This window comes from Corapipo altera, unplaced genomic scaffold, assembly GCF_003945725.1.
Source record: "Corapipo altera isolate COAL_440 unplaced genomic scaffold, ASM394572v1 59423, whole genome shotgun sequence".
Lineage (NCBI taxonomy): Eukaryota > Metazoa > Chordata > Aves > Passeriformes > Pipridae > Corapipo > Corapipo altera.
This window is the reverse complement of record NW_020887393.1, coordinates 1-1,488: the sequence shown is the minus strand read 5'-3', so window position 1 is coordinate 1,488 and position 1,488 is coordinate 1. Positions and strand designations below refer to the sequence as shown.

At 50.1% G+C, this 1,488-nt stretch overlaps 1 long non-coding RNA gene across 1 annotated transcript; it reads left to right on the top strand.

The window, feature by feature from the left end:
- Window positions 1-825: 825 nt before the first annotated feature.
- Window positions 826-1,250, top strand: LOC113941600. Its single transcript, XR_003525715.1, has 3 exons — window positions 826-908; window positions 1,014-1,066; window positions 1,166-1,250. It is a non-coding gene; the product is annotated as an uncharacterized LOC113941600 (long non-coding RNA).
- Window positions 1,251-1,488: the final 238 nt, after the last annotated feature.

Genomic DNA, 1,488 nt, shown 5'->3' with positions numbered 1-1,488 from the left:
CAGACTCTTCTCCCATCCGGATCTTAAGTCAGAGATGCCACTCAGGTGCTCCTGCTCCCAGAGCCTTTATACCGTCTGGGATTGGGCTACTCCCTTTCCCCCGGGGCCTCACGGGAAGGGAGGTGGGCACGGTCAGGGGTATATTAACCCCAGCCTTTGCCCAGGGAGGTCATCCAGCAGCGGGGCTTCAATGGGAAAAGAGTTCTCCCTTTCTTTCATTGAATGGGATTTCTCAAGCTATTCCTGCTTTATTGAAGCATCAGCTTTGGCATCCAAAGAAGCAGAGCCACATATGGCAATGAAGAGGATTACACTCAAATGCAGGGTTTTTATATTTAATAATTTTGTGTGCTGTGTTGGTAAGGTGCTTTCCTAATTTGTTATCCTTTTTTCTTTTCCTTAGGAGCCTTGCATCTTTTGGGATGTCCCGATCGTCTCAGCTGCAGCTTGGTATTTTTTCACCAGTGTTATCCAGTCCTCAGGTGAAGCTGCTCTGTGTTGAAGATGGCTGCAGACCCCCAGTTTTGCAAGGAGTCAGTGGAGAGTTACGGCCCAGAGATGGAGGGAGGGCTGGGGTGCCAGCTTAGGAATTGCCAGGGGTGCTTTGAAGGTAGTATGGGTGGAAAGCATTGTCTAAGAGCCCCCTAAATGCCTGTGAAGGCACCCACTGACTTTTCAGATGGGCCACTTAAGTTTTCCTCTCCTTCTCCCAGATATTCTGTGCCTTTGCAGTTGCAGTCTTTGGCTGCAGGCAGTGACCCTGCGTGGTTTGCCTAAAGAGAAGGGAGGTTCTTTGAGCTCTTCCCAGCTGTCTGGGTGACTTTAGTTAGGGTTTCTTTACTGTGTCAGAGGGACAGGGTGTAAAGCAGAGTTGAACAGAACAGAGACCAGAGGAGCAGAGCAAGAAGGTGGATCGTCACCTGACATCAGCACGAAGATGTGGCTTTTGGCTCCACGTTTACTCCATGTATTAAGGATTTTGTTGTTTGGGTTTGGTTTTCCATTGTTTTGAGATGCAGAGCCCTGGGCCCAGGAGGCTCTAGGCACCGGAGGGGAGGTGATCCAGGTGAGTCCCGGTGAGCCTTGACTCTGGGACAGGACTAGATGTTCTTTTCCAGGTGTTGTGGTGAATCTGTGCACATTCTTTGTTTCTTGTGTTTTCCAGGGGTTCTGCCACCTTCTAACAGACAGTCCGAGGCTTCAGGGCCCCTGCGGGTAAGAGGTGACTGTGGAGGAGAGGTAGGTAGGAGCTACCCCAGGAAAGCCATCGTTTCAGGCAGTATCTCAGTGTGAACATTTGCCTTTGGCTTTTTTACTTTGCACAGAATGTGTGCAGCCTCAGAGGGCCGGAGCCACTTGCCAGTTTAGGTTTGATGATCTTCAGCTGTCCTCATCAATAATCTCCTACTACTACGAGGCTCATCAATTAAAGCTGAACGTTTTCCAGTTGCAGGTGCCATCCGTCCTGCCTTTGGCAAAGGAGGAGCA